Source organism: Peromyscus californicus, unplaced genomic scaffold, assembly GCF_007827085.1.
Source record: "Peromyscus californicus insignis strain IS unplaced genomic scaffold, ASM782708v3 Scaffold_2__1_contigs__length_46816999, whole genome shotgun sequence".
NCBI lineage: Eukaryota > Metazoa > Chordata > Mammalia > Rodentia > Cricetidae > Peromyscus > Peromyscus californicus.
Window position 1 is genome coordinate 35497743 of NW_026294540.1, and position 26586 is coordinate 35524328.

A 26586-nucleotide genomic window follows, 5' to 3' on the forward strand; every position below is an offset into this window, starting at 1 on the left:
GTTTGCTTCCTGAAATTAGCAGTTTCCCTGTAGAATGGAATGCTTTTACCTCTTCTTAGATTAGAGTTCTCAACCTTTCTAATGCTGTGACCCTTTAATACAGTTCTTCATGTTGTGGTGACCCCCAACCATAAAATTATTTTTGTTGCTACTTCATAATTGTAATTTTGATACTCTTGTCAATCATAAAGTAAATATATGATAAGCAGCCGGGCAGTGGTGGCACATGCCTTTAATCCCAGCACTCAGGATGCAGAGCCAGGCAGATCTTTGTGAGTTTGAGGCCAGCCTGGTCTACAGAGTGAGATCTAGGAAAGCCACAAAGCTACACAGAGAAACCCTGTCTCACAAAAACCAAAAAATATATGATAAGCAAGATATCTGATGTGTGGCTCCCATTTGCTAAACCATCAAAAAGGTTGTGACCCACTGGTTGAGAAACACTGCTTTAGGCAATCATATGTCATAAAGCATTTAGTTACCTCATAACTATCATACCATTATTGTACCAGTAGGCACTTTGTGTGTGACAGATTGGAATTGCAGCATGCAGACTCCAACACTGCATAACATCACTGCTGTCTCTTCTCCTGCAACAGCCTACAGCACCTTTGGGCAGTATGAAAGCTAAATGGTCGGTAGGAAGTTTCCTGACTTCTCTATGGAAATGGACTCATTTTTTGCAGAGGAAATTTCAATAGAGTATAGCAATCAGGCTTCACTGTGGTTCATTCTAATTTCTCCTATCCAGGTCTACAGTGAAAGGGAAATAAATGAAGCAGTGAGACACAGACAAGCATCCAGATGGGTAAAGAAAGAGGAGCATGAATGCATTTAAAGTTTCAAATGAACTAGTTTCCAAAGTACCTGTAACTGTTGGAAGTGATGTACAAGTCCTGTGTGAAAGTAACATAGCTTCTTCCCCTGGGCACTAGGAAAATGCCTTGAGGACAAGACCCAGAATCCACTCTGAGAATATTCATACTCTAAAGATAGAGAGCCTGAATCTGAGCATCCTACAGGAGCAGAAACCTAGAAAAGTCTTTTCACATATTTGTCTATTGAGAAACCTAGAGTCCACTGCAATTATGTTCCATGGAGGCTAGAGAACAGCTCAAGCTGGAAGCAGAATGTGTCATTCACATGGTTCTGCTTTTGAGGGAATAAAAATACAAGAGTGAGACAGCATGGAAACTTCTCTGAGATTCTTGAATGTTGCTGAGACCAAACAATGTGCAGAAAGGCTGAATTTCCTGAAAGGAGACCCTTAGGGGACACTGCATGAAGTTATGAAGCTGGAGAGCCCAGAACTTTGGAGATGTCATGGCCATATGATGCATACTAAATTAAGAAGAAGGAGTTGAGTCAAGAGAGATGTACACACTGTAGATTGCTGAATTTGAGGGGAAGGCTTCACCAAGTTTTTTAGAGACCACAGGATTCCATCACAAGCCTGATGCTGAAAATTGAGTTGAAAGATGTCATGTTTATCCTTTGTAATTTTGGTCAAGCAACAATCTAAACCTTCCTTGCTATAACATCATTTATCTCTTTGGAATGGAGACACTAAATCAGTGACATTATATATTGGATCCATGTAACATTGTTTTGTTTCATTTTTAAATTTCTCAAGGATTTAGAATCCAGAATTTGTTTTGTGTCTCAGAAGAGACAATGGACTTTTGAACATTTTTGTGGCAACTCTGGGACTATGGTGACTATGGAGACTGTGGGGACTGTGAAGAGCATAGAAGTAGTAACAAATGAATTCTGCATTATGAAATAGCCATTGTCATCAAAAGAAACACCTCTCACCTCAAAAGAATTAAAGACATGTTTTATTTTGGAACATATATGTGTGACTATGGCCTGCAAACATACATTTAGATTCCTTCAGATATAATGTTCCTTCGTGGAAGCAGTTTTTTTGGAGTTTTTATAGTAACAGAACAAAGTAAGTCATAAATCAAGCCAATTTAAAATTACTTTTGGTACCTCATAGAGGTGGTTAAAGCAAGATGGGGAAATCTCCCAGATAAGCCTCAGATGCCGTCTTATAACAATCTTAGCTTTGGGGTTGGTGGAAGCTGGGTTAATAGATTCCAAATGTGTTTTATCTATTAGTTAGTTCTGACACAGAGACTGTCAAGGGATGGCTGTCCAGGGAGGTAAAACTTCCCAAGATAGAGTAATTGGGCTCCAGACCTGCAGCATTCCAACATCTTCATCTTATGACAGTTCTAATCAGTCCATCAGTCGCTGTAGACATCGCTCCTTTCCAGGAGTTCTCGTTAAAATCCTGAACCTATAGGGCCTGTGGCAGAATATTGTAGATTAGATGTGAAGTATCTCCAGTGTACTCTGATGATCTCATCCTACCTGGTGATGCGGTGTATAGGGATGTGCTTTATCTCTTGCTGCACTTTGTGTCTGTCAAATCTCCTGCCTGTAGATGCAATGTGGTCAGTCATCTTATGCCCCAGCTTCATTGCCTTCTCCACTGTAATGGACTCTGTCCTTTCTTAAATGGTTATACCAAATTAATTGTTATGTTCTTAAGTTGATTCTTGTCAACAATTTGGTCACAAGGTGAGGAAATTAACATAGACTGTATGACTTCTATCTTCAGAAACCAAAGCACACTGTGAATGTATGAGACTTAAGAATTCCTTATTGAAATCAGATATGCACTGCTCTAAGTTATTCCACACCGTACCTTGACCTGAGATACTCCACTTTACAGATAGCTTTTCATTCCAGTTTGAGGGTAGAGGACAATTATACCCAAAGGTGAATCTTCAGATAACAACCATCTGTTGGGTACCGCCCATGTGACACAGACTAATAAATGACTTATTCCAGGAATTAGAAGGGCTGTCACCTATAAACTTATCATGAGGAATTGAGACTACAGGGCATATGGGCATCTTGAAATCCAATCAGAGAAACCAAACCCAATAACTTACCAGACATGCCAGACATGCCAGAGAAAAGTTGTAACTCTTCACCTGAGCCATGAAAATTGTGGATGCATATGACTGTGATGTCAATGACCCCACACTAGTCTATTACCTAATAACTCATGTGTGTATGAGAGAATGAGACAGAGAGACAGAGATATAACAGAGAAAGAAAGATAATAAAACAGAGAAAAAAGACAGAGACAGAGAGAGACATAAACAAGGGGACAGAGAAATAGAGACAGAAAGAGACAGAGAAAAAAGTCCAAAAATGAAAGGTAAGGTTTATTTTTTTAAGTATTTTGACACAATTACTGATGTAAGTCAATCAAGAGTCTTATCAAATAGATCTTCTTTAAAATAATTTAAAAAAAAACTTTCTCAACAATTCTCGCTCATATAAACCCTCCTCATTCTCGCTAATTGGACTACCAGAGATCCACCTGGGGCCTAGCCATGGATCTCTGCATCCAGATCCCTCAGTAGTTGGATGGGGTTTCTAGCACGACAATTAGGGTGTTTGGCTATCCCATCACCAGAGTAGGTCAGTTCGGGCTATATCTCGACCATTGCCAGCAGTCTGTTGTGGGGGTATCTTTGTGGATTTCTGTGGGCCTCTCTAGCACTTTGCTTCTTCCTATTCTCATGTGGTCTTCATTTACCATGGTCTCCTATTCCTTGAGACCAAGGTTGGATAAAGCACAGGGACAAATAGCCAAACGAATGGAAACACATGAACTATGAACCAATGGCTGAGGGGTCACCAACTGGATCAGGCCCTCTGAATGGGTGAGACAGTTGATTGGCTTGATCTGTTTGGGAGGCATCCAGGCAGTGGGACTGGGTCCTGTGCTCATTGCATGAGTTGGCTGTTTGAAACCTGGGGCCTATGCAGGATCACTTGGCTCGGCCTGGGAGGAGGGGACTGGACCTACCTGGACTGAGTCTACCAGGTTGATCTCAGTCTGTGGGGAAGGCTTTGCCCTGGAGGAGGTGGGAATGGGGGGGGTGGGCTGGGGAGAAGGTGAGGCGGGTGGGAAGGGGGAGAACAAGGGAATCCGTGGCTGATATGTAGAACTGAATTGTATTGCAAAAAAAAAAACTTTCAAAACTTTTGCTTAACATTGGTATACTAAGTCAAAGAAAGGTTAGTTCTCTGATCCAATACTACAGCACTAAGTGCAAGTATAGCTAGCATTGAAGTTTCCACACTCTAGCCCCAGATACAATCTTCACCCAAGACCACACAGGGTAAGTGGGAGAACAGCATCTCAGCCTAGACCTTCTGTATACATAGTGTCACCAACGTGGCCTGCTTCATAGGGAGAAAGTGATAGTTTTTAGAAAGCTCATTGATGAGGGTGATGGTGATAAGAAGGAACATTCCTTCTGCTCTCCAGGCACCAAATGATAAAACCTTCTGTCAATTCTGTAGCAAAGGAGATCATTATTCCCAGCATCTCTTTCCAGACCAGGCAACCACTAACATGTTTCTAGCATTTCACAGACTATCCTGAGTTATTTTTCCAACTCTTTAAAAAGTTCCTGATGAAAACAGACTCTTTCCCATAGGAGCAATCAATTGCAGAAGTTCCTCAGGTAATGATGGAACTGCACAGAGCCTGCCAACACTGGTTGGACTAAGGTGAATCTTTGTTCCCCTAGCCTATCAGCTCAACCTCTAGGATTTGGGTCCAGGGGCACAACCCCTGGGACCCACACCACTGCCCATGGCAGACCTAGTCTCAGGCCAGCAGGCAGGTCTCCTGCAAGCAGGCCAGACTACCACCATCCCCCAACCCACCCTCCAAACCCACCAACACTCCAAGACCACAGCTTCTCCCTGAGACAGAGCCCACCAGAGCCCATAGGACTAAGAGGACCAACAGCTCTGACTGGAGGAAGAGAGGCCCCCTCAGACACTGACACTACATAGACCAAGTGGAGGAAGAAACAGGCAGATGCTGGTGCAAAAATACAATCAGAAACATAAAAACAAATATGATACCACCAAAACCTAGTGGTTGTACATCAGCAAGAACTGAACATCCCAATGCAGAAGAAGCAGAAGAAATCAACCTTAAAAATTACTTTAACAAGATGATAGAGGCCTTCAAAGAGAAAATGAAAAATTCCCTTAAAGAAATTGAGGAAAGGACAAACAAAAATTTGAAAGAAATTGAAAATTCCTTAAAGAAAGCCAAAAAACAAAGAAAAAGCAATTAAACAGGTGAAGGAAACAGTTTAAGATTTAAAAACTGAAATAATGACAATAAAGAAGACACAAATTGAAGGAATGTTGGAAATTGAAAATCTGAGTAAATGAACAGGAACTACAGATACAAGCATAACCAACAGAATGCAAGAGATGGAAAAGAGAATTTCTGGCATTGAAGATATGATAAATGAAATAGATTTGTCAGTCAAAGAAAATATTAAAGCCAACAAGTCATAACACAAAATGTATAGGTAATCTGGGACACTATGAGAAGACCAAACCTAAGAATAATAGGGATAAAAGAAGGATAAGAATACCAGCACAGAAAATATATTCAACAAAATCACAGAAAAAACCTTTCCCAACCTAAAGAAGGTAATGCCTATGAAGATACAAGAAGCTTACAGAACATCAAATAGACTTGATCCAAAGAAAGTCCCCTCGCAATATAATAATCAAACCACTAAATATACAGAATAAACAAAAAATATTAAGAGTTGCAAAGTAAAAAAGCCAAGTAACATTCAAAGGCAGATCCATTAGAATAACACCTGACTTCTCAATGGAGTCTCTGAAAGCCAGAAGGTCCTGGACAGACATTATGCAGACACTAAGAACCATGGATGCCAACCCAGACTACTATACCCAGCAAAACTCTTAATCTCCACAGAGGGAGTAAATAAAATATTCCAAGATAAAACTGAACTTTCAATACCTTTCCACAAATCCAGCCCTACAGAAAGCACTAGAAGGGAAAATCCAACCTAAGGAAGTCAGATACACCCACGAAAACACAGGCAAGAGATAGTTACACACCAACAAATACCAAAGAAGGGAAACACACAACACTACCACCAAAAAATTACAGGAATTAACAATCACTGGTCACCAATACCCTTTAATATAAATGGATTCAATTTACTTCTAAAAAGACACAGGCTAACAGAAGGATACAAAACAGAATTTGTCCTTCGGCTGCATACAAGAAACACAATTAAACTTCAAAGACAGACACTACCTCAGAGCAAAAGGCCGGGAAAAGACATTCCAACCAAATGGACTCAAGCTAGCTGGTGTAGTTATCCTAATATCTAATAGACTTCAAACTAAAATCAACTGAAAGAGGTTGGGAAAGACATTACATATGCATCACAAGAAAAATCCATCAAGATGAAGTCTCACTTCTGAACATTTATGTCCAAATGCAAGGGCATACACATTTGTAAAACAATCATTACTAAAGCTTAAACCACATATCAAACCCCACACGCTAGGAGTGGGAGACTTCCACTCCTCACTCTCAACAATGGACAGATCTGCCAGACAGAAACTTAACAGAAAAAATAAGGGAACTGACAGATGCTGTGTCTCAAATGGACTTAGTTGGTATCTAAAGAATAATCCACCCTAACACAAAAGAATATACATTCTTCTCAGTACCCCCATGGAACCTTCTTTAAAATAGACCAGATACTTGGTAACAAAGCAAATCTCAAAAGATACAAAAAATTGGAATAACCTCCTGTATTCTATCAGACTACCATGGCTTAAAGTTAGAGTTCAACAACAAAAATTACAGAAAGCCTACAATCTCATGGAAACTGAAAAATGCTCAACTAAATCACCAATGGGTTAAGGAAGAAATAAAGAAAGAAATTGAAGACTTCCTAAAGATCAATGAAAATGAATGTACTACATACCCAGACTTTGGGACAGTATGAAAGTAGTGCTAAGAGGGAAAATTCATAGCACTAAATGCCCACATAAAGAAGTTGGAGATATCTCACAGTAGTGACTTAACAGCACACCTGAAAGCTCTAGGAGAAGAAGCAAAGTCACCCAGGAGAAAAGATGCCAGGAATAAATCAAATTGAAGAGCTGACAACAATAAAAAGAAAAAAAGAGAACAATACAAAAAATCAATAAAACAAAGAATTGGTTCTTTGAGAAAACCAACAAGATAGACAAGTCCTTATCCAGACTAACCAAAAGGCAGAGAGAGAGCATCCAAATTAGCAAAATCAGAAATGAAAAGGGAGACATAACAACAGACAACGAGGAAATCCAGAGAATGATCAGGTCATACTTCAAAAAACTGTACTCCACAAAATTGTAAAATTTAAAAGAAATGGACAATTTTCTGGGTAGGTACCACATACCTAAGTTAAATCAAGACCAGATAAACTATGTAAATAGACCAATAAACCCTAAGGAAATAGAAACAGTCATCAAAAGTCTCCTAACCAAAAAAAGTCCAGGACCAGATAGTTTCAATGCAGAATTATACCAGATCTTCAAAGAAAAGCTAATACCAATACTCTTTAAATTGTTCCACACAATGGAAACAGAAGGAATATTACCAAACTCCTTTTATGAGGCTACAGTTACTCTGCTACCCAAACCAAACAAAGATGCAACAAAGAAAGAGAATTACAGACCAATCTCCCTCATGAACACTGATGCAAAACCACTCAATAAAATATTGGCAAAAGGACTCCAAGAACACATCAAAACAATTATCCACCTTGATCAAGCAGGCTTCATCCCAGAGATGCAAGGTTGGTTCAACATACAAAAGTCCTTCAATGTAATACACAATATAAACAAACTGAAAGAAAAAAACCACTTGATCATTGTATTAGATGCTGAAAAGGCCTTTGACAAAATCCAACAACCCTTCATGATAAGGACTTGGAGAGATCAGGAATACAGGTAACATACCTAAACATAATAAAGGCAATTTATAGCAAGCCAACAGCCATAATCAAATTAAATGTAGAGAAACTCAAAGCACTTACACTAAAATCAGGAACAAGACAAGGATGTCCACTCTCCTCATATTTATTCAATATAGTACTTGAAGTTCTAGCTAGGAGATTAAAGGGATAAAAATTGGAAAGGAAGAAGACAAACTGTCACTATTTGCAGATGACATGATAGTATACATAAATGACCCCAAAAATTCGACCAAGGAACACTTACAACTGATAAACACCTTCAGTAATGTGGCAGGATACAAGACTATCTCAAAAGTATCAGTATCTCTCGTGTATATATACAAATGACAAATGGGATGAGGAAAAAAAATCAGAGAAACATCACCCTTTACAATAGCCACAAATAATATAAAATACCTTGGGGTAACTATAACTAAGTAAGTGAAGGACCTGTATGAAAAGAACTTTAAGTCCCTGAAGAAAGAATTTGAAGAAGATATAAAAATGGAAAGATCTCCCATGCTCAAGGATAGGTATAATTAACATAGTAAAAATGGCAATCTTACCAAAAGCAATGTACAGATTCAATGCAATCCCCATCAAAATCCCAACACAATCCTTCACAGACCTGGAAAGAACAATACTCAACTTCATATGGAAAAACAAAAAAAACCCAGGATAACTAAAAGAATCCTGTACAATAAATCAACCTCTGTAGGCGTAATGATCCCTGACTTCAAGCTGTACTATAATAAAGCTACAGAAATAAAAACAGCTTGATACGGGCATAAAAACTGACATGTGGACCAATGGAATCAAATTGAAGACCCTGACATTAATCTACACACGTATGAACACTTAATTTTTGACAAAATTCAAAACTATACAGTTGAAAAAAGAAAACATCTTCAACAAATGGTGCTGGTATAACTGGATATCAACATGTAGAAGACTGCAAATAGATCCATATCAATCTCCATGTACAAAACTCAAGCCCAAGTGGACCAAAGACCTCAACATAAATCCAGTTACTCTGAATCTCACAGAAGATAAAGAAGGAAATAGCCTTGAATGCATTGACACAGGAGGCCACTTCCTAAATTGAACACCAGTAGCACAGACACTGAGAACAACAATTATTAAATGGGATCTCCTGAAACTGAGAAGCTTTTATAAGGCAAACGACACGGTCAATAAGACAAAAGGACAGCCTAGAGAATGGGAAAAGATCTTCATCAATCCCACATCTGACAGAGGGCTTATCTCCAAAATATATAAAGAATTCAAGACACTAGACATCCAAAATACCAAACAATCCAATTAAAAAATGGGCTGCAGAAGCAAACAGAGAATTCTCAAGAGAAGAATCACAAATGGCCAAAAGACATTTAAGGAATTGCTCAACATCCTTAGTCATCTGGGAACTGCAAATCAAAACACTGAGATACCAACTTACATCGCTCATCATGGCTAAAATAAATACACTGATAACAAATTTTGTTGGAGAGCATGTGAAGCAAGGGGAATACTTCTCCATTTTTTTGTGGGAGTGCAAACTTGTACAGACACTTTGAAAAACAGTATGGTGGTTTCTCAAAAATGGGGAGTCTATCTACATCAGGACACAGCATTATAACTCTTGGGTATATACCTAAGGAAAGCTCTATCATACTACAAGGACACGTGCTCAACTATGTCATAGCAGCATTGATCATAATACCAGAACCTGGAAACAAGCTAGGTGCCCTTCAACTGAAGAATGGATAAAGAAAATATGGTCCATATACACAATAGAATACTACTCAGCATGAAAAAAGTGACATCATGAAATTTGCAGGAAAATGGATGGAACTAGAAAATATCATCCTTACTGAAGTAACCCAGACTCAGAAGGATAAACATGGTATGTACTCATTTGTAAGTAGATAATAGATGAAAGGCAAAGGATAATCAGACTACAACCCACAGCTCCAAAGGGGCTTTCTACCAAGGAGAATCCCCAGAGGAACACATTGACTGTCCTCAGAAGGGAAAATTAATGAGATCTTCATGAGTAGACTGGGGGTGAGGGGATGCAATTGAGGGTAGGGGATGGGGAATGAGAATATAAGGGAATGGGATGGTCGAGCAGAAATAGGGATGAAGTGGAAGAGCAACAAAAAGTATACTATGACAGAGGGAGACATCATGAGGATATGGAGAAACTGGGTGCTAGGGAAGTTCCCAGAAATCCACAAGGATGACTCCACCTGAGACTACTAACAGTAGTGGAGGGGGTGCCTGAACTAGGTACCCTGGTAATCAGATTAGTGAATACCCTAACTGTCATCATAGATCCTTCATCCAGTAACTGATTGAAGCAAATCCAGAGATCCACAGCCAAGCTCCAGGAGTCCAGGCAAAGAGAAAAAAAGGGTTCTATGAGCAAGGGGCATCAAAATCATGATGGATAAACAAAGACAACTAAATCAAACTAGTAGGAACTCATGAACTGTGGACCAATAGCTGTGGAGCCTCCATGGGATTGGACTAGGACCCCTGCATAGGCAAGACAGTTATGTAGCTTGATCTGCTTAAGGAGGCCCCTGGCAGCGGGGTCAGGATCTATCTCTAGGGCATGAGTGGGCTTTTTGGAGTGTTTTGGTGTGCATGGTGAGACATCTTACCCAACCTTGGTGTAAGAAGAGGGGCTTGGACCTGCCTCAACTGAGTCTATCAGGCTCTGATGACTCCTCACGAGAGACCTTGTCTTGAAGGAGGTGAGAATGGGAGGGAGGAAAGCTGAGGATGGGAGAAGAAAGGGATGGGGATTTGTGGTTGGTATGTAAAATGAATAGAAATTTTCTTAATAATACAAAATTATAAGAAAAAGATGGGACTGCATGAGCCCTTTTTGCATCCATGCTGGGGTACTGGCATGCTTGATCTTATGTCACAATCCCCATGAGTTCATGTGTGTAACTGCACTCTGTTTCTCTGCAAACAACTGTTCTCTCTGGCTCAACAATCCTTCTATCCCCTCTTCCTTGATGATCTTTTAGTCTTAGGGATTTGTAGTAATATAAAATTGTAGAGTCCTAAAGTACTACCCAAGCTCCAATACATGGTCTCATACCCATGGGCACACAGTCAGGCCTATATGGAATCAGTGGCTATTAAACAACAACAACAAAACACATGAAATGTGGAGGAAAGCATTATGGAGGATATAGTAGAAGAACTGGAGGTGAGGGAATGGGGTGAGGATTTGTTCAAAACACTTTATATAGTATGTATGAACATTAAACAAAAAAGAAAGTACAGGGGCTAGACAAATAGTTATTGGTTAAGAGACTATTCTGCTCTTGCAAAGGGCACAGTGTTTGGTTCCTAATATACACATTAGGTGGCTTATGACTGTCTGTAACTGCAGTTTCAGGGAGATTCATCACCTCTGGTTTCTGTGGGCACCTGCATACATGTGCATGTACCTACACATAAACACATGAGCACAATATTTAAAATAATAAAAAAATCTTTTTATAAATTGAAAAGTTAAAAAAAGAGTTCCATACATTACATCTGTGGGATAAGTAGTGCTGGTACTATTTTTCATTCTTACTTTAAGGATGTGAAAACAGACACATTGGAAGAAGCTTTTGCAAATGATAAAGCCATTAAACCAAGAAATGGGGAGAGTACTTATAAATCTGAATTCTAACAGGGAAAAACTTGCTTAATATCAGGGGTCAGAAGAGTAACTCTCTGAGGCACCAGAGTTTTCTAGGACACGTTTACTTGCACTCTGCCCAAGTACTCCCACACTCATTAAAAGTTACTACAAACAGAATGTGTTCACAGGTCCAACAATTTCACCATGTAGCCTTTACAAGAGTGTAGGTTAACTGAGCTCATGAACTCATGTAGGGAAGGTATTACAAATAACTCTGATGTGTTACAACAGAGCCATTTCATCACCAGGAAATCAGAGGAAGAAAACAAGATAACAGGAGAAACAAATATTACAAAAAATTCCTCCCAAAATTATCCATTCCCCAAAATGACCTCCAATCAGAATGGATTAGATGAAATACCAAAGACCTCAAATGAATGATTATATGTATTGCCAACAAAATTAAAGAAGAAAATTAACCCCACAATAAATCACATGATGACACAAAGAAACAGTTAAATGAAAAGGAGAAAGTGAATTAAACAAACGTGAAAGAGGAATTCAGTGAAGATCATACTGAAATGCTTGAAGGGAACACATTCAGTGTAACAAAGGGCTTTGTGGAAAGGCTTGCCAATAAAATGTATCAGGGCAGACTTTGAGCTTGAAGACAAGATAGCAAAATTAGAACATTCCAATGAGTAGAGAGATGGACTGGGCTTTTACCCATGTGGGTGCTGGGAAGCAAACCAGGGTCCTCTGAAAAAGCAGCAAATGCTCTTAACTTCTGAACCATCCTTCCAGTGCCCCTCCCTTTCTCCCTTAATTTTGAGACAGAGTGGCATTATGTATCCCTCACTTGCCTGGAATTCACTATGTTGATCAATATAGCCTCAAACTTACAGAGCTTGCTTCTGCCTCCCAAGTGTTGGGATTAAAGGTATGCACTAACACTCCAGAGAGGGGCAAAATTCTCAAGGGGAAAAATTTAATCCAGAAAAGTTTGGGATTGAGCATTTCAACTTTTGAAACACACTAGGAAACTAGATTATTATAACAAACACAGAATTTTTTCAGTCATGATAAAGAAAGAAAAGAAAACATTCTATAAAAATGATATCAAATCCACTAAGCTACAACTACATAAGATTCTGGAAGGTACCCTTCACATTGAAGAGAAATGTAAATACATCCATTAGGTCACTGGCAAGAATAAACTATACATGAGTGAAAGTTAAGCAAGAGAGGAGCAGGATAACACCAAACAAAATCCAAAAAAGAATTACACAACTTTCAACAACAACTATTATTATTATTATTTTCAATTGCCCCATCTTGGACTAATCAGGGGCTGCAAAGATTGCTCAGTGTTTAAGAGCAATGGCTTCTTTTCCAGTGAACTCAGGTTCCATTTCCAGGATGCACATGGTAGCTCACAACCATCTGTAACTCCATTTCCAGGAGTTTCAATACTCTTTCTGTGCTCCATGGACATCAGAAGTGCAAGTGGTATATAGATGTACATGCAGGTATAACACCCACTCATATAAAATACAAGCATATAAAATTAAAAATTAAACACACATACTTATAAAAATGGATGCAAAGGCAGGAATAAGGCAAGGGAGAATGATGCATAGTGTACTTTCCAGGTGTTTCTGAAAACTTGAGTTCAGATATTGAGACCCCAGAATGCTGGGTAGGCTTGATAGCCCATCAACAATTCAACAACATAGAAAGTGGAGACTGGGCAAATTCAGGGCAAATTAGCCTGCACAAGCAAGTTCTCAGTTCAACTGATAGACTCTACCTCAGTGAATAAAGTGAAGAATGATGGATGGAATTTTCTGATGCCAACCTTGGGCATACAAATGAATGCCAACTTATATGCACATGCACCTCTCCCCACAAGCAACACAAACACATGTGAACAACACACACGCACGCACACACACACACACACACACACACACACACACACACACACACACACACACACACATCTTCCCAATAATGGGTATAGAAACAATCTTGCATCAAAGAAAAGTGTCTTGTCTTAAAAGACAGGCACTCCCTTAGAATGAAAGGACTGAAAAAAAAAAACGTTTCTCTCTGAGGAAATGGAGCTAAAAATAAGCAGACATCACTGTTTCAATTGATGACAGTTTTGGTCCTTGAGGAATGAAAACGTGGCTTGGCGATTAAGAGTGAGCACTTGCATTTTGCCTACAGGGGACATGGGTTGAGTTTTTAGAACATAAGTGCTAATAAATCTTTATTATAAATAACATGTATACTCAGGGGTTAAGAGTACTAGCTGCTCTTGCAGAGAACCTGGGTTCAATTACTAGCACCCACATGGAGGCACACACTCATCTGTAACTCCAAGTTCTTTAGGCAATACATGCATGTGGTGCACAGACATAAATGCAGATAAAACACCCATACACATGAAATAAAAATAAAGAAATAAATGTAAAAAAATATGAAAACTTGTGGTATGTTGGGAACACAGTCTAAGAAGGCTGTTTATGCTTCTAAGTGCCTAAATTTAGAAGTCACAGAGGCCTCAAATAAATGGCTTAATGATACAACTTATAGCACTGGAAAAAACATAACAAACACCAAATCAGTAGGAAAAATACAAAGAAAAAGAGAAATAGGTGGAAGGTAAAAGTTAATGAAATATAATTGGGGAAAAACAATACCAAGAATCAATGAACATCCAGTTCTTTGAATGGAAAATCATCATCAATAAACCCTTAGACAAAGCCACCAAAGGAAAGTGAAAATGCCCAAGGTGATAAACTAGACATGACATCATGAAGATCCAGGAACATAAAATCCAGATCATTATAAAGAAAATCTGAAAACCGTTATTTCATTAAATTCAAAATTTTAGAAAAGAAGTATTGTGGTGGTATTGTGTTCCCCAAAATATTGTGCACACTAATAAACTTATCTGGGGTCAGAGACAGAATAGCCACAATATTAAACATAGAGGATAGGCAGTGGTAGCACACACCTTTAATCCTAGCATTCCAGAGGCAGAAATCCATGTGTTCAAGGATACAGCCAACCATGGTGACTCACGCCTTTAATCCCAGAAAGAGAGCCTTTAATCCCAGGGAGTGATGGCAAAAACAGAAAGATATATAAGGCGTGGAAACCAGAAACTAGAAACATTTGGCTGGTTAAGCATTTGACTGTTAAGCTTCTAGCAGCAGTTCAGCTGAGATTCATTCAGATGAGGACTCAGAGGCTTCCAGTCTGAGGAAACAGAATCAGCTGAGGAATTGGCAAGGTGAGGTGGCTGTGGCTTTTTCTGCTTCTCTGATCTTTCAGAGTTCACCCCAATAACTGGCCTCAGGTTTGATTTTATTAATAAGTACCATTAATATTCATGCTACAAGGTATGGATTTCTAGAAACATTTATATACCATAATGAAAGCAGTAATTAGAGCAGATCAGAAACAAGAAGAGGTAATATTGAAAGAGCATTTTTTAAAAATCTCCTTACATAAAAAATGAGAGTATAAATGGAGTGGTTCCCTGGTGAATTTTACAAGATCCTCAAAATATATGATATCCTTGTATATCATATATTTGCATTATGATTCACAACACTACCAAAATTAAAGTTATGAAGTAGCAAGGAAAATAACTTTATGGTTAATGGTCTCCACAACATGAGGAACTGTATTGAAGGACGGCAGTATACGAAAGATTGAGAACCTCTGTCTTGAAGAGAATGTTTCAAATAGTACTTCCTGAGTCTTCTTCCAGAAATGGATGTATGAACTCATAGGAAATTGTTACACAGCACACTTGTAGCTGCAGGGATTCAGTCAATAGTCTGAGGTTCCCTGTTTCTTGAGAATAAGGGGGACATGGTGAGGCTGGTGATTAGCTCTTTCTCCCTGGAAGATGAATTATCCCAGAAGAAGGAAGGCAGCTAGAAGAGGAGCCTGGCAGTGCATTTATGGTGAAGCAGGAATTGAGTGAACAGTAGGGCAACTCCTGGACGTTTTTGAGAATCGAGACTGAAAACCTATATTCTTACAGTCACTGAAATGCTAGCATATTGGGGAGACTCTGGATATACAGACTGCAAGAGAGCATGGTTCAAAGCAGAAGTTGCAACTAGAGTCCTCCAAATGTCATAAACTTGACCCTGCACAACATATGGACACACTAGATCTGATTGTTCTCCAAGTAATGGATATTCTGTGGTCCTTTCTCTTCCAGATCAACTTTTTTGGTGACAGCTGCATATGAGATAAGACAAAGAATCAGGGAAAATATCAGACATTGGAAGAGACAGGAGCCCTTCATCCAGGAATTTGCTTAAATTCTCTCTCTATTTGAGAGTCAATAATTCCAGTACAATTAACTATCGCCTAAGACCTTTCTCCTTTCCCAGTTATTAACTAACAGTTTAATAATTTCACTAGAAATGCCACTTACAATAAAAGACATGTTGTAAACGCCTTCTTGCTCATCTTTCTACATTAACCATCCATCCTTGTTATCCCATCCAAAGCACTTCCACCATACACTCAAACTTATAGGAGAGAAAATGTAGGCTGAGGAGATTGCTCAGTGGGTAAGGCACTTGCTATGTTTGAAGTACAGAGGTAGATATAGACACAAATCCTGGGGTCTTCTTGATCATCTGGTGTGATATTTTATTTGTGCTGAAATGTGATATTTTATTTGTACGTTAATAAATAAAGTTTGCCTGGAGATCAGAGGTAATAGCCAGCCATTAACATAAAAGTCAGGCAGTGGTAGCACATGCCCTTAATCCGATTACATGGTAGGCAGGGTCTCTATGTGTTCAAGGAAACAGCCAAGTGCCTTTAATTCCAGTACCAAACATAGAGACCTGGAGGTCTGTACAGACAGGCAGTGACAAGGAAGTGAGGTAGTTGGACTAGGAGCCAATGAGAGGGCAGAACAGCAAAGCAATAAAAGCTTGGCTAGACAGGAATTAGTTCTCTTAGAAATCTACAGGAGTGTGGTGAGTTAAGGTTAGCTGGTGGCTCTATTTCCCTGGTCTCTAAGGCTTTCACCCCTATATTTGGTTCTGTGTTTCTTATTTAATAAGACCGTTTAGAAATTTGTCTACAATCTAGTCCTGCCTAAATGATAAAGTCCAGGTTCACTAAGAGACCTTTTCTTAAAAATTCATGAGAGAAATAGTGGAAGATACTGGACGCTAATAGCCTGGCTTTTACACATGCACACACAAGTGAATATACAAAATATGTACCTGCATCCACATCCCCCACCCTCTATATGAGGCAGGGAGAGTACCTCTATCTCAAAGCTGTTATTGAAAATTTAGTGACATGTAAACCAAGACAAGAGAAATACATGTCTCTGCAAGCTGGCTAGCAAAAGTGAAGCAAATTTTAATAGGCTGTTGTGCAGAAAGGGACATCAGCATAAAGAAAAAGAAAAATGGCTGCCATAATGATGTGTCACAAGACAGTGGATTCATTTATTTATATATTTACGTATTTGATTTTTTGAGACAGAATTTCTCCATGTAAAGATCCAGCTGTCCTAGAACATACTTTGTAGACCAGGCTGCCCTCGAACTCACAGAGATCTGCCTGCCTCTACTTCCTAAGTGCTGGCATTAAAGATGTTGGCCACCACTGCCTGGCAAGACATCAGTTTTTTAAGTCATGAGGAATTTTTAAATTTTTTTTTAAACTTTTTAAGATCATGAGGAATTCTTTTTCTCTTTTTCCCATAGGCTTACACTTGACAGAGTCACAGTCTTTGTATTTTCCTTGCATAATCCCATTACCAAATGCTCTATCCTATTGGTTCAGGATGCCAATTTTATCATATATATATTAGGGAACTTGAGAATGTCTCATTTTTGCTCCTGGGTCCAGTCACCTAGCAGACTGCCTAAAACTTTTCAACACTCAGAATTCTGAAACCAGCATGTGTTAAACTCCCAACTGTGACAGAAAGAGACTAACTGCCCTGCGATGCATTAAGTGCACCTCATACTGAAAAGTCGCCATAATGGTTCATTTTCCTGTTGATCAAGACACCGAAAACTTCAGACACAGGACTAGGAATATTTGAGCTGAATTAGCCTAAAACTCTCCTCCCTGAGATCTAGCTTTCACAGTATCAGAAGGTGCCTTGCAAGATGCCAAGAGAGGGAAACAACTAAGAGTCCTACATAGCTGTGATGCTTATGAACCACAACATAATCAGCATGGCAAAATATTCCAAGGGTACAATAGTGATATTCGTGTCTTTGTGGTAACCAACAGCTGTCTAAGTGGACTCAAGTCCTGCTTCACAGGAAGGAAATCATGTCTAGTACTGGAATCCTAGGCATTTACCCATGGCTAGTGAGGTCATGAGTCTTAGAGGAGAACGTACTGTGGTCACGTCACTAGAGCAACATATTTCCTAACTGCTTCTAAAACATATCCTTATACTAAGAGATTAGTGTAGGTATCACCCCACATCAAAGAAGGTACTCTTTGCAACAAACTGAGATGATTATAGAAAACTACAACTAGTCAAAATGCAGATATTAATTGATTGTGAGGTGCCCAGTCCTAATGGAGACATCTACAACATAACTTCTGCACTTCTGGTTCACAGAACCAAGAAATCTATTGTAAGATTTGTGTCTCCTAGAAATGATTGGAAAGTTATTTCCACTAGAAACCACAACAGTATGGCTACCTAAACAAGATGTAAACCATGGTAATATCCATAGACATATTAACATGAAAAGGGGCAATTTTGCAGAACCCCTCCCATAAATAAAAAAACTAGAGGTAATTAATGACTGGTGAGGAGGAATAATTAGTTTATTCCAGGGATTTGTTCCATAATTGGCTATTCAATGCAAAGTAATCAGCCCTTAAATCATACACACCCAGGCCACACTAAATGGACTCAGGTAGCTGTATTTATATATATATATATATATATATATATATATATATATATATATATATATATATATATATATATATAAAGTAAAAGAAGCCATCAACTTGAGAGAGTGAGAAGTGGAAATTGGAGAAAAGATGTAATTAAATTTCAACTAAAATATAAAAATTATAAAGAATTATTTGGAATCTCATTCATTCTCTGGAAAGGCTTCTACTTAACATTTAAGGTTTCACTTTATCCTGAAGCAGAGGAGAGCCTCTGATAATATTTGATAATATTTTTTTTCTCAAGACACTTTCTATCCTGGAATTCACTTTGTAGAGCAGCCTGATGTCAATTTCAGAGAACCAACTGCCTCTGCCTCCTGAGTGCTGGGATTAAAGGTGTGTGCCACTACCCACCCAGATTTTTTTAATGTGCATTGATAATATCATCTTTGTTTGAATATAAGACAGTCTTCATTTCACATTGTGATACTTGAACATGAGAGTTTTCATCTATAATCTAGTGATAGACTTTGTCTCATCCAAAAATCACCATTAAAGTTATAACATACCCTTTGATTGATGGCAGCCAAAGTTGGCACCTGTGTTCAGAACTTGTGGTGGTTTGAATAAGAATGGTCCATAGGCTTATATATTTGAATGTTTAGTCATCAGGGAGTAGACTACATGAGAAAGATTAGGATGTTTGGCTTTTTGGAGAAAGTGTGACCTTGTTGGAGGAAGTGTGTCACTGGTGGTGGGCTTTGAGGTTTCAAAAGCCTAAGCCAGGCCCAGTGTCTCTCTCTCTCTCTCTTCCTGCTGCCTGTGATCCAGTTGAAGAACTCTCAGCTACTTCTTCAGCACCACATCTGCCTGCATGCCACCATGTTCCCCACCATGATGAAAATAGATAATGATAAATAAACCTCTGAAAAAGTAAGCAAGACCCAAATAAATGCTTTCTCTTATAAGAATTGCTTTGGTTGTGGTGTCTCTTCACAGTAATGGAACACTCACTAAGACAGAACCTTCACCACAGAGACATATCATTTCATAAGAATGCTTGGATCCTTTTACTGTATCATTTTTACTTCCTCAATATGCTTCTAACTGTAACACTTCCATGATAATTTTTAATAATACTTTTTAACACAAAACTTTTATTGTTTACTTACTATTATAAGACCAGGACATCAGGGAAAAAAGAACAAAAGAATAAAATGTCATGAACCTATAACTTCGGAGAATTCTCTGAATAATGCCTAGAATATTTCTTTATCATTTTTAGGAAAAATTGTAAAAAAATATTTAATGGTAGTCTTTGTTGTATTTATATACAAATGTACTTCTCTGTCAATACCTTTGCTTTGAACTGTATATTCAACAGTCAAATACCATTCTACAGTATGCATAAGTTGTATTATTTTCTATGGAGTTCCAGAGCTTAAAGGACTAAATAGTATTGCACCTTTGTGCTTTATTTAATTGTCTACTCTGGATGTACTTAAAAGTCATGACTCTTGTCCTACTGAAACCTACTTATATATCTAATTCTACACACCTGTTCTTGGTAAGTACATTGCTTTTAGTCACACATTTGGTTAGAGCAACAAGAAAAGAGACTAAAACAGGTAGAGGGTGTCTTCTGAATCCATGAAAATAAACTAAAAAAGTACAGCAGCACAGATCTATGAATAAAGTACACCTTCTCATGCAACACTCTGAAAGAGCAAACTTTACTGAACACAACTCCTGTGCACACAGCACATTACAAGTGAACAAAGATGTCAGTCTCCATTAACTGCATCATAAGCAGATTTTATACATCATTGGGTATTTAGAAACAATGATATTCTTACATCCCCTACATAACATTATCAAGATCAAACAGTGCTCCGACCGGTTCTGCTGTTCACCTCTCAGGTGTTCAAATGCAAACCAAAACATTATGTGGGCACATCCCCAAATTACTATTAGACCCTTAGCAAAACTATTGCCTCAAGAGAAAGACATCTCTGGTTCCAAGACATAATGGTAAAAGTTGACCTGAAAATAATAGTGTTAGTTTTTAACAATGTAACCACAACCCCCGTGTTAACAACATGCACACAGATAATCTTCAAGCTGGACTTGTAGTTGTATCCTTCCAGACATGGAAAGGAATGAGAAAAACTGGGTCTGTAGAGACAGCTCAGCAGCAAGAGCACTGACTACTCTTCCAGAGTACCTGGGTTTGAATCCAGTACCCACATAGCTGCTCAAAACCATCTGTTACTCCTATTCCCCAGATCCAACTCCAACTTCTGGCCTTTTGGGCACCAGGCATGAATACTGTGCACAGACATACATACAGTCAAAACATCTATACACATAAAATATTTTTAAAAAGAGAGCAAAACCATATTTTAGCCTAGAGATGCCTCCCAAGGCTAACAAGAAGCCAAGAAAAGGGAGATTGGAAAAGGTGCAGGGAGGCCATTTCTTTAAGTGTATGGCTGTCAGGGTCATAAGTATTTTGTTGAACACTGGTCATCCTTTGAGAAGAATTCATTTTATCATCAAATGTAAGCCCTAATTGGGGCTCAAGTTCTCAAGCTAGAACCAAAAACTATCTCATAACAATTAAATATTCCTTCATGCAAGGCTGTGTCCTGTCTTGACCCACAGGTTGAGAACCATTGATTTAGAATCTAACTATAGAACTGTGCATCTCATGCAGAAAGAAATTCCCCACAGCCAGGGTAGGTCACTTGCTCCACAAATGGCCACCTCAGAACTCACAGACACAGGCACACCTGTCCACTATCACAGGATGCAAAAGAGTGGGCATAGCAAGCTTCCCACTTATGAAACTCATGGTTACTCTTGTTTTAACAGGAGAAGCATGTGAGAAAGCAGCCTGAGTTAATGCCATCTAAATGCCTCTCTCCCCATACCATGGTCTAAGAGCAGCTAACAAAGGCAACAACTTGACACAATTGAGCAACTGTTAGTTGCCTTTTCCAAGACTACATCCACCTATCACTCCACTTGATTCTTCAGCTTTTGCAGTGGATGTCATTTTGTAAATTGTTTCCTTAAACAGCATGCTTATTTTTTTTTAATTTTAATTTATTTTGCAATACAATTCAGTTCTACATATCAGCCACGGATTCCCTTGTTCTCCCCCCTCCCATCCCCCTCACCTTCCCCCCACCCCACCCCCCATTCCCATCTACTCCAGGGCAAAGCCTTCTCCACAGCCACAGACTGAGGTCAACCTGGTAGACTCAGTCCAGGTAGGTCTAGTCCCCTCCTCCCAGGCCGAGCCAAACAATCCTGCATAGGCCCCAGGTTTCAAACAGCCAACTCATGCAATGAGCACAAGATCTGGTCCCACTGCCTGGATGCCTCCCAAACAGATCAAGCCAATCAACTGTCTCACCCATTCGGAGGGCCTGATCCAGTGGGGACCCCTCAGCCATTGGTTCATAGTTCATGTGTTTCCATTTATTTGGCTATTTGTCCCTGTGCTTTATCCAACCTTGGTCTCAACAATTCTCGCTCATATAAACCCTCCTCATTCTCGCTAATTGGACTCCCAGAGATCCACCCAGGGCCTTGTCATGGATCTCTGCATCCAGATCCCTCAGAAGTTGGATGAGGTTTCTAGCACATCAATTAGGGTGTTTGGCCATCCCATCACCAGAGTAGGTCAGTTTGGGCTGTCTCTCGACCATTGCCGGCAGTCTGTTGTGTGGGTATCTTTGTGGATTTCTGTGGGCCTCTCTAGCACTTTGCTTCTTCCTATTCTCATGTGGTCTTCATTTACCATGGTCTCCTATTCCTTGTTCTCTCTCTCTGTTGTTGATCCAGCTGGGATCTCCCGCTCCCCCAAGCTCTCTTTCCCTCGACCCTTGCCTTTCATTACCCCCACTCATTTCCAGGCTGTTCATGTAGATCTCATTCCATTTCTCTGTCATTGGGCGATCCCTGTGTCTTTCTTGGGGTCCTGTTTTCCAGGTAGCCTCCCTGGTGATGTGAGTAGCAGACAAGTCATCCTTGTTTCATGTCTAGTATCCTGCTATGAGTGAGTACATACCATGTTTGTCTTTCTGAGTCTGGGTTACCTCACTCAGGATGATTTTTTCTAGATCCATCCATTTGTCTGCAAACCTCATGATGTCATTGTTTTTCTCTGCTGAGTAGTATTCCATTGTGTATATGTACCACATTTTGTTTATCCATTCTTCAGTTGAAGGGCATCTAGGTTGTTTCCATGTTCTGGCTATTACAAACAATGCTGATATGAACATAGCTGAACAAGTGCTCTTATGGTGTGGTTGAGCATTCCTTGGGTATATGCCCAAGAGTGGTATAGCTGGATCTTGGGGGAGATGGATTCCCAATTTTCTAAGAAAGCGCCATATTGATTTCCAAAGTGGTTGTACAAGCTTGCATTCCCACCAGCAGTGGAGGAGAGTTCCCCTAGCTCCACATCCTCTCCAGCATAAGGTGTCTTCAGTGTTTTTGATCTTAGCCATTCTGACAGGCGTAAGGTGGTATCTCAGAGTTGTTTTGATTTGCATTTCCCTGATGATTAGGGATGTTGAGCAATTCCTTAAATGTCTTTCGGCCATTTGAGTTTCCTCTGTTCAGCATTGTTTGTAATAGCCAGAACATGGAAACAACCCAGATGCCCTTCAACTGAAGAATGGATAAACAAAATGTGGTACATATACACAATGGAATACTACTCAGCAGAGAAAAACAATGGCATCATGAGGTTTGCAGACAAATGGATGGATCTAGAAAAAATCATCCTGAGTGAGGTAACCCAGGCTCAGAAAGACAAACATGGTATGTACTCACTCATAGCAGGATACTAGACATGAAACAAGGATGACTTGTCTGCTACTCACATCACCAGGGAGGCTACCTGGAAAACAGGACCCCAAGAAAGACACAGGGATCACCCAATGACAGAGAAATGGAATGAGATCTACATGAACAGCCTGGACATGAGTGGGGGTAATGAAAGGCGAGGGTCGAGGGAAAGAGAGCTTGGGAGAGCGGGAGATCCCAGCTGGATCAACAACAGAGAGGGAGAACAAGAAATAGGAGACCATGGTAAATAAAGACCACATGAGAATGAGAATTCTCTGTTTAGTTCTATAGCCCATTTCTTAATTGGACTGTTGGGCATTTTGATGTCTAATTTCTTGAGTTCCTTATATATTCTGGATATCAGTCCTCTGTCAGATGTGGGGTTGGTGAAGATCTTTTCCCATTCTGTAGGCTGTCGCTTTGCCTTGTTGACCGTATCCTTTGCTCTACAAAAGCTTCTCAGTTTCAAGAGGTCCCATTGATTGATTGTTTCTCTCAGAGTCTGTGCTACTGGTGTTCTATTTAGGAAGTGGTCTCCTATGCCAATGCGTTCAAGACTACTTCCTACTTTCTCTTCTAGCAGGTTCAGAGTAGCTGGATTTATGTTGAGGTCCTTGATCCACTTGGACTTAAGTTTTGTGCACGGTGATAGATATGGATCTATTTGCAGCCTTCTACATGTTGATATCCAGTTTTGCCAGCACCATTTGTTGAAGATGCTTTCTTTTTTCCATTGTGCACTTTTGGCTTCTTTGTCAAAAATTATATGTTCATAGGTGTGCGGATTAATGTCAGGGTCTTCAATTCGATTCCATTGGTCCACATGTCGGTTTTTATGCCAGTACCAAGCTGTTTTTATTACTGTAGCTCTATAGTAGAGCTTGAAGTCAGGGATCGTGATGCCTCCAGAAGTTGTGTTATTGTACAGGATTCCTTTGGCTATCCTGGGTTTTTTGTTTTTCCATATGAAGTTGAGTATTATTCTTTCCAGGTCTGTGAAGAATTGTGTTGGTATTTTGATGGGGATTGCATTGAATCTGTAGATTGCTTTTGGTAAGATTGCCATTTTTACTATGTTAGTCCTGCCTATCCATGAGCATGGGAGATCTTTCCATTTTCTGACATCTTCTTCAATTTCTTTTTTCAGGGACTTAAAGTTCTTGTCATATAGGTCCTTCACTTGCTTGGTTAGTGTTACCCCAAGATATTTTATGTCATTTGTGGCTATAGTAAAGGGTGATGTATCTCTGATTTCCTTCTCCGCTTCTTTGTCCATTGTATATAGGAGGGCTACTGATTTTTTTGAGTTGATCTTGTATCCTGCTATGTTACTGAAGGTGTTTATAAGCTGTATCAGATCCTTGGTGGAATCTTTGGGGTCGCTCAAGTATACTATCATGTCATCTGCAAATAAGGAAAGCTTGAGTTCTTCCTTTCCAATTTGTATCCCCTTAATCTCCTTATGTTGTCTTATTGCTCTGGCTAGAACTTCAAGTACTATATTGAATAAGTATGGGGAGAGCGGACAGCCTTGCCTCGTTCCTGATTTTAGTGGAATTGCTTTGAGTTTCTCTCCATTTAATTTGATGTTGGCTGTTGGCTTGCTATAAATTGCCTTTATTATGTTTAGGTATGTTCCCTGTATTCCTGATCGCTCCAATACCTTTATCATGAAGGGTTGTTGGATTTTGTCAAATGCCTTTTCTGCATCCAGTGAGATGATCATATGGTTTTTTTCTTTGAGTTTGTTTATATGGTGTATTACATTGACAGACTTTCGTATGTTGAAGCACCCTTGCATCCCTGGAATGAATCCTACTTGATCATGGTGGATAATTGTTTTGATGTGTTCTTGGAGTCTGTTTGCCAGTATTTTATTGAGTATTTTTGCATCAATGTTCATGAGGGAGATGGGTCTGTAGTTCTCTTTCTTTGTTGTATCCTTGTTTGGTTTAGGAATTAGGGTAATTGTAGCCTCATAGAAGGAGTTTGGTAATGTTCCTTCTGTTTCTATTGTGTGGAACAATTTAGAGAGTATTGGTATTAACTCTTCTTTGAAGATCTGGTAGAATTCTGCGCTGAAACCATCTGGTCCTGGGGTTTTTTTGGTTGGGAGACTTTTAATGACTGTTTCTATTTCGTTAGGGGTTATTGGACTATTTAAATAGTTTATCTGGTCTTGATTTAACTTAGGTATGTGGTACCTATCCAGAAAGTTATCCATTTCTTTTAGGTTTTCCAGTTTTGTCGAATAGAGGTTTTTGAAGTATGACCTGATGATTCTCTGGATTTCCTCAATGTCTGTTGTTATGTCCCCCTTTTCATTTCTGATTTTGTTGATTTGGATGCTCTCTCTCTGTCTTTTGATTAGTTTGGATAAGGGCTTGTCTATCTTGTTGATTTTCTCAAAGAACCAACTCTTTGTTTCATTAATTTTTTGTATTGTTCTCTTTGTTTCTATTTTATTGATTTCAGCTCTCACTTTGATAATTTCCTGGCGTCTATTTTTCCTGGGAGACTGTGCTTCTTCTTGTTCTAGAGCTTTCAGGTATGCTGTTAAGTCTCTAGTGTGAGATTTCTCCAACTTATTTATGTGGGCATTTAGTGCTATGCATTTCCCTCTTAGTACTGCTTTCATAGTGTCCCATAAATTTGGATATGTGGTGTCTTCATTTTCATTGATCTCTAGGAAGTCTTTAATTTCTTTCTTTATTTCTTCCTTAACCCATTGGTGATTCAGTTGGGTATTATTCAGTTTCCATGAGATTGTAGGTTTTCTGTAGTTTTTGTTGTTGTTGAAATCCAACTTTAGACCATGGTGGTCTGATAGAACACAGGAGGTTATTCCAATTGTTCTGTATCTGTTTAGATTTGTTTTGTGGCCAAGTATGTGGTCAATTTTAGAGAAGGTTCCATGGGGTGCTGAGAAGAAGGTATATTCTTTTTTGTTAGGATGGAATGTTCTGTAGATATCGATTAAGTCCATTTGAGTCATGACATCAGTTAAGTCCTTTATTTCTCTGTTAAGTTTCAATTTGGGAGATCTGTCCAGTGGTGAAAGTGGGGTGTTGAGGTCTCCCACTATTAATGTGTGGGGTTTTATATGTGATTTAAGCTTTAGTGATGATTCTTTTACATATGTGGGTGCCCTTGTGTTTGGGGCATAAATATTCAGAATTGAGACTTCATCTTGGTGGATCTTTCCTGTGATGAGTATGTAATGCCCTTCTTGATCTCTTTTGA

The 26586-nt window shown here is 39.2% G+C and overlaps 1 long non-coding RNA gene across 1 annotated transcript; it reads left to right on the forward strand.

Moving 5' to 3' along the window:
* The first annotated feature begins 8746 nt into the window (after positions 1 to 8746).
* LOC128120402 (uncharacterized) lies at positions 8747 to 16038 on the forward strand. The gene is made up of 2 exons (XR_008221864.1): positions 8747 to 9798; positions 15797 to 16038. It is a non-coding gene; the product is annotated as an uncharacterized LOC128120402 (long non-coding RNA).
* The last annotated feature ends 10548 nt before the right edge of the window (positions 16039 to 26586 follow it).